We start from the raw sequence: 12,117 nt of genomic DNA, 5'->3' as shown, positions 1-12,117 counted from the left end.
AATTTCAATATTCATTTTACAACTTTATATGATATAGTGATAATGGCTAATTTTTCAAATTTATTTAAATATGAATATTCTTTCATATTGCCGTGGACAAATATTAGGTGATAAATGATAATGACCTGTTTATTTAATATTTAAAAATATTTCTGAAAAAGTACTCTTTAAAAAATAATTATTTGAGAAGTGGATATGAGTTTTTTTTTTTTTAAGTTTAAACAAAAGTTTTTCATTAAAAAATCAATTTATAAGACAAGCACGTAAAAAAATTAAAAATAAGAATTCTTTTTAAGCAAACAAGACTGGTATCTCATCCATTTTCTCTGAAATGTAAATAATTAATAATTTATTTTTGAATCATAAATGCATAATTACAGGAACTAAAAACATATTTGAGTATAAATTAAAAGTATTTTTGAGAATTTTAAAAATATTTCTAAACTTGTGTTTTTTTTTTAAATAATTATATGGAGATCCATGTGGAAAGTGCATAGGACGAGTTTTTGCAACTGAATATAGCAGTGTGGAGTGAGTCAAAAGAAGTGTTACAAACCTCAAGAGCACCTTTCTTAATCCTTCCAGATTTGGAACCCACAGTACTTTGGTAATGAAACCCTCGCTGATACCTTCGTTATGTATACACGCAAATATGCTTCCATTAGTAAATTAAAATATGATTATCCGCAAACTCCAATCTGTATGCAAGTGTTTTGAAATCAATTGTCTAATTATTTATCCTGGATGACTAATTTGAGTCTGCACACAGCACAAAAACGTGTTACTTTACAAAATTTCAATGCTAGTGTGATTATGGTGCTCAAGAGGAAGTATTCTTAATACTTATCTAAATCTTAGTTTCTTCTTTGACACGGAATTTTATCATCATCATTAGCAATTCCACTTGTTTTATTGTTTCAATCTCTGTTAAAGTTCGCCACCTTCATTATTTTCCAAAGGTTTTCAAACAAGTTAAGACACTTAATTTTTTTTATTGATAAGCACAAGTTTAGACACATGATTGTATACTCAAGTACACCGCATGAAATTGCCCAAATGGTTTGCGCATAGAAGAAGATTGAAACATGTTCTGTGAAGCGTTAAAATGCTAACTGAAATAGAAAAAAATGTCAAATAGACATTCCCTAAATCATTTAAGGTCTAAATGATAACTATGTCCCATGTTACTAGAAAATAAAGAGTATTTTATATGTAACTCAATATTTTATTTTAATGTTTGCTAGAAATATATGTTGCTGATTATATATATATATATTATTTTCGAAATGTTTTCAAATTTGTAATACCATATATTTATGAGTAATTTGATAATGATATTATACTGAATAATTGAATAGTATGGAGAAAAGACAGATATTAAAGGGGAGGTTGAATAGTGTGTATCAAAAACTTACATGTTTGTGTAGTGAAAAAAGAAATAACTTATCAGACAAAGCACTAGGGACAAGTCAAATGAAGCACAAAAGATTTTTATACTAGTTTGTCTCAACTACCCAGACCACGTCTAGTTTTCAATCTAACCAGATTGAATTTCACTGTCTTTTAACAAAGTTACAAGTATTCTTTTACCAAACTACTTCTAACTCAATCGTAAGTAGTTTTTGACTAGTCTCTTCAAACAACTACTATGTTTTTTGAACAAGTCTCTTCATGCTTAACATCAAGTATTCTTTCAACTAGGCATGACATTCTAACCTGGTCCCGTGAGTACCCATCCGAACCCACCTTGATTTGGACGGGAAAAATCCGTGTTGACTGGGTTTGAATTTTCCCCGCTTGGCAAAATCAGGGACGAGGATGTTAATATCTGCCCCGCCCCTGCACCCGTTTAATAATGTAATTACAAAACTACCCTTATATACATATATAAACTAAAATTAGAAACCCTAGCCTCATTTTTAGTACAAAGTTCACCTCACGCAGCAGCAAGCCAGCAACTCTCACCTCTTCATCTTTTCATCTTTCTTAGAGTCATGAACGCAAGCCACAACTCTCTCCTTTTCATCTCTTCATCTCGGCTCAAGTGGGATTGGGTATGTTTGGATAAATTGTTGCCATTATTGCCATATTTTTGTGATATTAAAGTTATTTTTTTGCTTGATTCTTCTATTTTTTCCTGTTTAGAGAAGTTGAATCTTCGTGACTTGCCACAAATCACTTGCTTTTACACTCAATCATTCACTCTGGAAAGGCACGTGTTGTAGTGATGGAAATATGCCAAGGCCAAGAAATCCAAGAGGTGATACTTTAAAGGAATCAAGAGGAATGTGATGATTTTGAAGACTTTTTCATATGTTTGTAAATATAGTAATTACTTGTATATGTTTATTTTGCCTTTGTATTTGTGAAACACTTTATTTCATTTTTATAGACCATTGTATATTGTTTCTAGGGTAGGTTACTTGGAGACTTTGACTCCATTTAACCTTGTATTGAAGGTTACTCTTTTTCTATTTTTTTTAGTAGTAGAAGTGGGGTGACAATTAGCAATGCTTGAGGGTGTGACTAGTAATTGGGCTAGAATTGGGCCTAGGCAAAATTTTACATATTAGACTTGTTTTGCTCCTAATTTTTCAAGGATTTGATTTAGCAAGGTTTCATCATTTTTGGATGATCCTAACTAAACCAAATTAAACATTTTTGAACGGATTCAAGGAGCCAAACTAGCCTAAGGTCTCCTAGCTCAAGTCTTGGCAGAATTGCTTCTCTTATTCCTTGAAGCTTTGGGAAGCTTGTAAACATGCTTCCCAAGCAAGCTAAGATAGAAGCTTGCTCCACAAGCCTCCTAAACTAGGTTGAACGGTCAAGCAACCAAACCATGGTTCACTTGAACCATAGTTAAGGTTAGCTTGCTCCATAAGCTACCTACTTCAATAAATTTGTAAACCTCTCATTTTCCCAAACTTTTGAGTATATGAAATCAGAATTTACACTAAAATTCTCTGTCTCAAGAGTCCAAAACCGTGGAGAAGAAGCTTCTACCCTAAGCTTCTACCCTAAGCTTCTCAACAAAGGAATTCCTCCTTTGTTCTTTAGTTCCTCAAGTTTCTTCCTCTTCAAGGAAGAAACCAAACCTCCTCAAGTTGCTTCTACAAGCTTTGGAGCTTGTGTTTGCTTCATCAAAGTCACCATTGAAGACCTCAAGAGCTAGATTGGGACTTGAAGGTGGAGCTTGGAGAGGAACATCAATCACCTCCTCAAGTATTTCCATCATTTAGTTATTTCAAAGTGCTCATCCCACGTGTGAAGGTGAATATGGGGCTGCTTCAATTAATTACATACTTCCTCTTATCTCAAATTTGAAGGTAAGCATCACAGAATCTGCACTCTCAATTTATTTGAAGGAAATTGTGTGCGGAATCTTAAAATTACATGATGAATAATATATATCAACTCATTTTGCAGGTTATAGAACATTTTCGTTTGGTGCTGGTACTCTGTTGTTGGGTTAGTCAAACAGACAATGTGAGAGTATTTTAAATTTTGTCCGTTTAGGTTTTTTTTATCTTTCCTTATCTTTGATAAAATCTGCATATCAGAATTTTGACTTCAAATCCTTGACATTTTAAAATCTTTACATTGCAAGAAAACTAAACTCATATAATATATGCTTTGTTCACAGTATTTTATTTATTTTATTTTATGTTATCTAATTATCTTTTCAAGCTAAAATAGTATAATCTTATTATTATGCTTTCAGGAGACTATATTTTATGTATTTATTTCAATTTGTTAAACTTATCAATTTTTACATGCAAACTTTCTCTTTTATATGCAACTTACTCAATCACCTAAAATTTTCTTTTTTCCTGCTATGAAACTGCATGAGTACTACTTCTTTCTCTAATGCATAGATGACTTCCAAGGATGAGTTGAATTTATTGTTAGTATTTGGTAGATACGCATACTAATTTAGTATTCTTGCTAAATAAAAGCATGAATGCTTGTGAATAAAACACTTAACATAAGCTTTTATTAAATGCAATGCAACTTCATTTTTTTTGTACTAGATGCTTACACAATCGGATCACTTTATCTTTTGTGGGTTTTAACATTGTTGTAATAATCTAATAAATGTGTACCTTTTAAAATAAACTAGGCTAGGCACATGCAACAAGTTTAACACTCTTGTAATAATCCAATAAGAGTAATGAGATTTATAATAAATGTGTACCTTTTAAAATGATGTTGGTAGTGCATATTTGTTGCACGCATGTTATGTTATATACAAAATTCATATTATGTTAGGCTTGTTGCACGCATGGGAAACACCCCACTTTTCTTGTTTCATTTTCTTTATTTTAAGATATTTGTTTCCCCCTTTTTGTCTTTGTCATCTTTGATTTCTCATATTTAGTAGTTATTTTTTAAAAAAATATTCTTAGGAATATAGTTTTTTTGGTTATTTTTATTTTTTCATAAAAAAGGTACTCTTAGATGGATAAAGACAAACTATTTTTATTATACCTACTACACCTAATAATAGGAATGTCTCACATACTAGTTAATTGTTGATCTACTAAATAAGTGCTCTAGTAAATAATTTATAGTATAGTTAATTTATTTGTATAACTATTATAGTGTAGTTTTTATAATGCAGGAAAGTGGATGCATTTTTTTTTTAATTTTTTGACAGATTTTTTTTAAGGAAAGTAATGGCAGGTATTAATATAACACCAGAAAGTACACCTCAATCAATTCTAGAAGGAAGTCGTGATCCTTCAAGTGTTGGTATTACTCCTGCAATTAATGAACATGTTCAAACAATTAAACCTCAACATCAAGATATAATAGGTGATAATATGGAAGAGGCAAGTACACAAACAAGGACAAGTAGGCTTAAAAGTGAGGCTTGGAAACATTTTACGAAAGTTAAAGTTAATGGAGAAGACAAAGCTTAATGCAATTATTGTAAGAAACATTTGGATGGAAAATCAAAAAATGGAACAAAACACTTATAGCAACACATGAAATGTTGGGTAACTAAAAAGATCGCAATGAGAGGAAATAAAGGGCAAACATTTCTTATGTCTAAGGTCATGCAAGGCAAGTAAGAGTTGGGTACGGGAACTTATGATGCAGAAAATGAAAGAAGAAAGCTTGCATATGCAATCATTATGCATGAATATCCACTTGCAATTGTGGATCATCTTGGTTTTAAGATATATTTGAGTGTTCTTCAACCACTGTTTCAAGTTCCTAGTAGAAACACAATGAAGCAAGAGATATTTAAAATCTATGCATTTGAGAGATCAATTGTTTTAAAGTTTTTGGATAGCCTTCAAGGAAGAGTGACTATTACATCAAACATGTGGACTTCAAGTAATCAAAAAAGAGGGTATATGGCAGTCACAACTCATTATATTGATGGGAATTGAAACTTGCAAAGTCGTATTTTGAGATAATAGTTTTCTTTATCATACAAACAATTACATGACAAATAATATGTAGTGCAAATAAGTTAAAGAAAATTGTTACCTCAAAATACGAATTTGCAAGTTCCAATTCCCATCAATATAATGAGTTGTGACCGTCATATACCCTCTTTTTTGATTACTTAAAGTCCACGTGTCTGATGTAATAGCCATTCTTCCTTGAAGGCTATCCAACAACTTTAAAGCAATTGATCTCTCAAATGCATAGATTTTAAATATCTATTTCTTCATTGTGTATCTACTAGGAAATTGAAACAGTGATTGAAGAGTAGTCGAATATCTCTTAAAACCAAGATGATCCATAATTGCAAGTGGATATTCATGCATAATGATTGCATATGCAAGTTCTCTTCTTGCATGCATCATAAGTTCTCATACTCAACTCTTGCTTGCCTTGCATGACCTTAGACATAAGAAACGTTTGCCCTTTATTTCCTCTCATCGCGATCTTTTTAGTTACACAACATTCCATGTGTTGCCATAAGTGCTTTGTTCCATTTTTTATTTTCCACCCAAATGTTTCTTACAATAATTGCATTGAGATTTGTCTTCTCCATTAACTTTAACTTTTGTAAAATGCTTCCAAACCTAACTTTTAAGCCTACTTGTCCTTTTTTGTGTACTTGCCTCTTCTATATTATCACCTGTTATATCCTGAGGTTGAGGTTCAATTGTTTGAACATGTTCATTAATTACAGGAGTAGTACCAACACTTGAAGGATCATGACTTCCTTATGAAATTGATTGAGGTGTATTTTCTGGTTTCATATTAATATCTGCCATTACTTTTCTTAAAAAAATCTATCAAAAAGTAAAAAAAGGCATTCCTATTATTGGGTGCAGTAGATATAATAAAAATAGTTTGTCTTTATCCATCTAAGAGAACCTTTTTTATGAGAAAATAAAAAAAACCCCAAAAAGTTATATTCTTAAGAATATTTTTTTAAAAAATAACTACTAAATATGAGAAATCAAAGATGACAAAGACAAAAAAGGGGAAACAAATATCTTAAAATAAAGAAAATAGAACAAGAAAACTGGGGGCATTTCCCATGCATGCAACAAGCCTAACATAATATGAATTTTGTATATAACATAACATGCGTGCAACAAATATGCACTACCAACATCATTTTAAAAGGTACACATATTATAAATCTCATTACTCTTATTGGATTATTACAAGAGTGTTAAACCTGTTGCATGTGCCTAGCCTAGTTTATTTCAAAAGGTACACATTTATTGAATTATTACAAAAATGTTAAAACCCACAAAAGAGAAAGTGTTTCAATTGTGTAAGCATCTAGTATAAAAAAAATAAAGTTGCATTGCATTTAATAAAAACTTATGCACAAGCACACAAGTTGCTGAGTGTTGAAGTTAATTGATCATAGTGTTAGGTGTTTTATTCACAAGCACACAAGCTACTAAGTGCTAAAATTAATCACGGTGTTAAGTGTTTTATTCACAAGCACTCACGCTTTTATTTAGCATTTAACAAGAATACTAAATTAGTGTGGGTATCTACTAAGTACTAACAATAACTTCAACTCATCCCTGAAAGTCATTTATGCATTAGAGAAAGAAGTAGTAGTCATGCAATTTCATAACAGGAGAAAAAAAAAATTTACGTGATTGAGCAAGTTGCATATAAAAGAGAAAGTTTGCATGTAAAAATTGATAAGTTTAACAGACTGAAATAAATGCATAAAATATAGTCTCCTGAAAGCATAATAATAAGATTGTACTATTTTAGCTTGAAAAGATAATTAGATAACATAAAATAAAATAAATAAAATACTGTGAACAGAGCATATATTATATGAGTTTAGTTTTCATGCATTTTCAATGTAAAGATTTTAAAATGTCAAGGATTTGATGTCAAGATTCTGATATGCAGATCTTATCAAAGATAAAGAAACAACCTAAACGGCCAAAATTCAAGATACTCTCACATTGCCTGTTTGACTAACCCAACAACAGATTACCAACACCAAAAGAAAATGTTCTCATAACCTGCAAAATGAGTTGATATATATTATTCGTCATGTAATTTTAAGATTCCGCACACAATCTCCTACAAATAAATTAAGAGTGCAAATTTTGCGATGCTTACTTTCAAATTTGAGATAAGAGGAGGTATGTAATTAATTGAAGCAGCCACATATTCACCTTCACACGGATGAACACTTTGAAATAACTACAACGTAGGGCTTTCCAGAGTGAACGATTGAGGGTAAAAACAAGTGATCTATGACAAGTCACGAAGATTTCTCTAAGCAGGAAAAAATAGAGGAATCAAGCAAAAAAACAACTTTAATATCACAAAAATATGGCAATAATGGCAGCAATTTATCCAAACATACCCAATCCCACATGAGCCAGGATGAAGAGATGAAAAGAGAGAATTGTGGCTTGCGTTCGTGACTCTAAGAAAGATGAAGAGATGAAGAGGTGAAGAGGTGAGAACTGGTAGCCTGTTGCCACGTGAGATGAACTTCGTGACTAAAAATGAGGCTAGGGTTTCTAATTTTGCTTTATATATGTATATAAGGGTAGTTCTGTAATTACATTATTAAGCGGGGGCGGGTACGGTTGCAGGGGCGGGGCAGGATTTAACATCCCTGTCCCCGATTTTGCCAAGCGGGAAAAACCCGAACTCGGTCAACACAAATTTTTCATGTCCGAATTGGGGCGGGTTCGGACGGGTACTCACGGGGCTGGGTTAGAATGTCATGCCTATACGATACATACAACATATAAGAGATTGGTAGTCAATTTTATTATCCAACATACATCTATGACACGCTTCTACCCTAAATAATTAAATAAGGAAATGAATAATTACTATCAACAAATTTATAAAATAATAATAAACTTCTTCTCTTTGACACTTTGGAAAAGAGTTTACGATACTTTTTTCATAACTTTATTAAATTGAATGAAAACATAAAAAAATGTATAAATCAAATGTTTAAGGTTTAGGGTTTATAACTGTAGACACTCAATTTCGTCCAGGGGCATACAAACGAAGAAATGGACGTCTATTATCAAGAAAAGGAGCTCCCAATCATGGAAATAATAGGACATGACATCAGAAGGCTAAAAGCTCAAAAAAGCTGGTTTTAGTAGCCCTGAACGGGCTGTTCCAAAACTGGAACGGGCCGTTCCAATTTACGAAAAGAGCCTAAAACCCTAAACTAGAACGGGTCATTCCAAAATCGGAACAGACCGTTCCAAAGTTGGAATGGGCCGTTCCAAAATTGGAATGGGCCGTTCCAGGCTCTTTAAAAAAGGCTAAAACATACATTTGGAACGGGTCGTTCCCAAATTGGAACAGGCCGTTCCAAATAACAAAAAAGGCTTAAATCCTTAATTTGGAACGAGCCGTTCCAGAATGACATTTATGTGTTAAACGCGCCTCTGGAACGGGCCGTTCCGATTTCAGAACGGCCCGTTCCAATACACTAAATTAACACGTAACGGCCAGATCCAGAACGGACCGTTCCGATTTTGGAACGGGCCGTTCTGGACCCTGTCTGAAGCCTATAAATAGACAGCTTGGGCACATTTCTGAGGGACTCCAAAATTTCGTCCAAACTCCTTAGAGTACGAAATTTCTCTTTTTTTCTCTCTCCCTCTCTCTTTTGTATTTCTTGAGATTTTGTGAGGCATTGTAGTGTGAAAGGTTGCCACAAAGCACCTAAAATCTTCCTGTTTTGAAGATTCAATAGAGCTCATTCAAGAGGTATTTCAGTTAATCTCTTTCTCCCTTTTTTATTTATTTCTTCTCTATAATAAATAGTTATAATAAAAATAATTATGTAGACATTTTAGGGTTAATTGTATAATTTAAATTTCAAGCATGTAAATAATTATTAATAAAAAGGGGATTTAATATTTTTATTATTATAATTTATAATGCTAACTTCATCATAGAGTACCAATTAAGGGCGCTGTAGGGGTGCTTAATACCTTCCCTACACGTAACCGACCCCCGAACCCAATTCTGGTTATCAAGGCCATTATTGAATTTTTAAAAACCTTTTATTTTCCAATGTTTTGAGTAAAACATTGGTGACGACTCCATGAACTCATTTTTCAAAATCATTAATTAAGGATTAGTTTGGTGTCCGGGCATTCCTTAATTGATGAGATTTTCAAAAGGATGTCTAAACCATTAGTTGCGAGATCAAAAATTTTCGGGTTGCGACAATAACATCAATAACATTTCACACAGATATAAGTATCCTTCCATACATCCATAATAACCATATTTATACACTAACTCCTCATTCATAATTAGCAATTCACTCAACATATATCAATTATAAATTAAGATTCATGGAATGAATGTTATATTCACGTGGTACCAATCTCATCCTCATCATCAAGAATATAGAATAACTTTATGAGTCATGGAATGAGACCATCAAATATTATAGAGACCATCCATCAATAATGATCCCCCAAATCACCTCAACCAGGGGATGTCTATTAGAGGTCGAAATATTACGATTAGTCATGGTAGTCTTCCATTCTCATTAGAGGTTTTCTCATCATAACACCTTTGGGACATAGGTATATGACCTATGATATTCCACCTACATAGATTCACACTTTCTCGCAAACAAAACATGTATGCATTGACTCAATACACACATCACAACAAATACAATATGCATAACTCATATCCTTGAGTGTTAGTCTGCAACACTAAACTTATTTATCTTATATCATCATAGTATTCATCATAATATACATTATCACATCCCAACAAGTCATCCTCATAACATTCACCACAACATACATAATTTTACATCCCAATAATTTCATCACATCAATTCAATAATATCCCAATACACAATCAATCACACATGCAACTCACTCATGACATATATGCTCACAATAAACATACAAAATTCATTTTACTTTATAAATAAGGATTTTCACATAATTCATAGAAACTCATAAATTTATAATCCCAACACTCAATACACAATCAATCATGCATATGACTCACTCATAACATCTTATGCTCATAAGAAACAAACAAAATTCATATTTATCTGAAAACAAGGATTTTCACAAAATTCATAGACACTCATAGATTTATAATCACAACACTCGATACATAATCAATCATACACACACGACTCGCTCATAACATCTTATGCTCATAAAAAATGTACAAAATTCATATTATTTTATAAATAAGGGTTTTCATAAAATTCACAAGTACTTAAATAATAAGATAACTCACAAATTATCACTTTTTATTTTCAATTTTTATGACTTTGTATGATCTAAATGCTATATCTAAAGGTATACTTTTGATATAAATTCGATATTAATTTTATTAGAAAATTAAGATAATTATTTACTTTCATGTTAACCTAAATGATTTATTTTACCATTTATTATGTTTAAAAATTACAAAGGCACAATATTTAAATCTAAATCTGTCAATTTGACATTTACTTACTAATTTGATCATAACTTGAATTTTGTACCTTTTTTTTTTTAGTGATTATAGTGTCATTGAAAAGCTAACAACTAAGATTACAAATTTCAAACTAATCTCAATAAACAACTATTCATTTTGGTCAATGAAAATGTGTCAATTTTTTTTAATAATGAATGACTACATATCTAATAAGAGATGTCAAATAAGAGACCAGCTTTTAATAGATGAATACAATCACAATCACCACATTGTAAAAATTTACAATTTTATAATTTATTGTTAAGTGAAAATATTAAAAATATAATTATGAATATATTTTAATTGAATAATAATAATCTATAATTATTAATAAAAGAGAAATTATTTTGGTATTCAATTTTTTTTTTACTTTTTTTTTTTTTGCTTCTACAAACATCTAACATTATAAAGGTTATTATACATTCTTATTTTTTTCTTACATTTCAAAATAGCAGTGACATTTTCCTTAGAAAATAATAATAAAGATTGATTTTCTTATTTTTATTGTTTTATCTGAACTGAGCTGGCAAAGCTTAAAACGAGAAAGAAAAAAACAATAAAGTATAGACGTGTCAAGTGCAAAAGCACAAGTGGCAAGGGCGGATAGATGAATGCGAAAAAAAACGAATGCATTCCCTCTTTCACAACATCATTCATGGCTTGTCATGCACTCTGTGCTGGGTAGAGGTTGACATCCACCAAAATTACAATATCTTTTAAATTCTCATATATTAATTATATTTATTTAATAACTCAAAATTATTGAATATTTTTTCTTTATTAAACATAAAGAGAATCATTATAACAAGATTTAACATTATTTGTTATTATACTGGTTTTGTTAAAAAATTTAAAACATAATACTCAAACAATTAAATCAAACATTATAAACATTATATAATTATATTTATAATATATCTAACAATTAAACCAAATTTAAAAACAATTTTAATTTTAATATATTACACATGTAAAATTTATTACATTAATTATAGGTGTAAAATTTATTATATTAATCTTACTATTTAATTATATAGATGGGCACTTATTAAAAAAATAAAAAAAAAATATTTATAGAGAAGTTAGTTATATATTTACATTTTCATTTAATCACAATTCACATGTTTCGTGATTGTCCCTTGGTTCAACATGCACTTTGACTTAGTTACTTATTCT

Source organism: Cajanus cajan, chromosome 6, assembly GCF_000230855.2.
Source record: "Cajanus cajan strain Asha chromosome 6, NIPB_CcT2T_4, whole genome shotgun sequence".
In the NCBI taxonomy this organism is placed as follows: Eukaryota; Viridiplantae; Streptophyta; class Magnoliopsida; order Fabales; family Fabaceae; genus Cajanus; species Cajanus cajan.
This window is presented reverse-complemented; position numbering follows the sequence as displayed.